The sequence below is a fragment of the Limulus polyphemus genome, unplaced genomic scaffold (assembly GCF_000517525.1).
Source record: "Limulus polyphemus unplaced genomic scaffold, Limulus_polyphemus-2.1.2 Scaffold16383, whole genome shotgun sequence".
NCBI lineage: Eukaryota > Metazoa > Arthropoda > Merostomata > Xiphosura > Limulidae > Limulus > Limulus polyphemus.
In genome coordinates, this window is record NW_013681993.1 from 1 (window position 1) to 1,360 (window position 1,360).

Below are 1,360 nucleotides of genomic sequence, written 5' to 3' on the forward strand. Positions count from 1 at the left end.
CACAATCATATAATGTAAAGGTTTTGCACAAAGAATGTATAATATTGCCGACACAGGACACCCCTCGAGTAATATTGATAGTGTCAGTAGAATAACCATTATATTTAATAATACTAGAAATACCGGAAGAAAAAATTTTCAGCCACTGCAGGAAATTGACCCCAAACCCACAACGCTGAAGCAAAGGAAATAAGTAATCGTACTCAACACGATCAAAACCCTTCATTTGATCAATCTTTAGTTAAATCACACCTCTTTGTGTTCGCTCTAAGTAGTCCATTAACAATTTCAAAAGGAGGGGCACCTCAACCACATCCCTAACAGGAACACAACCAGTCTGGTCCTGTGACACGAGACTCGCTATGGCCCGAGACAATCGAGTCGCTAATATTTTAGTCAAATTCTTGTAATCACAATTAAGCAAGGTTATCGGACGATAGTTTTCTGGAAACCGCCTATCTTCTTCCTTTGGAATCAGGATCAAAATTACACGCTTCATGCTGTCAAGTAAAAAACCGCTAGAGAAAATCTCACCCAAAATCCTAACAAAAACATCAATAAAGTAAGGTAAAAAACATCTATAAAATACAAAGGTAAACCATCTTCCCCTGGAGATGTATTCCCCATTAACACTAATATCAGCATCATAAAAGACAAAATACTAAATTAGTATCAGCCGGAAAAAGTTTGTATAAACTATTGAAAAAAAAAAACATCCCGTTCAGAAATTGAAGACGGAGCATACACATTAAATAATAAAAATGAAAATTCAGTAAAATTACAATTAAGAGCTAATACTCTCCCCAACTGATCAGCATAACGTAGACTGACAAATTGAGAAAGAGTAGGGTTCACAGAAACTGCCATACCTTGACGACCAGTCACTGCATTTGACAAAAAAACGGCCCTGGCCAGAATTTACTAATTAAATAATAATATAGATCAGTAAAAAATGTCTCTTGAAAACAAATTACAGAATAAAGTGAACTAAAATATGTTAAATATTTTTTCAATTTAACAAAAGTCTCTCAGCCCGTTACAGTTTACCACCCCTATCTTGCATAGATTCGACATACTCTGGAAAATGATAATAACTGTAATTTACTTTTTGTTAGTAGTTTTTTTCAAGCGAGTCTTACTCAGGTGAGTATCAGATGGTGCCAAAACTCTCTTCTTTCCACTTTTTGAAGGTTCCACTTCCATTTCAACTACTTTCGCATATTATCGAACCGAAGGTGTGTCAGGTAGAGTAGTTGTTGACATTGCCATCATAGACAGGTCGGCCTTCCTCCGTTCCAACGGTGGAAATTCAGGATCACAGACAGTTGATAAAACTCGAGTACTGGCCATGCACTCTTCA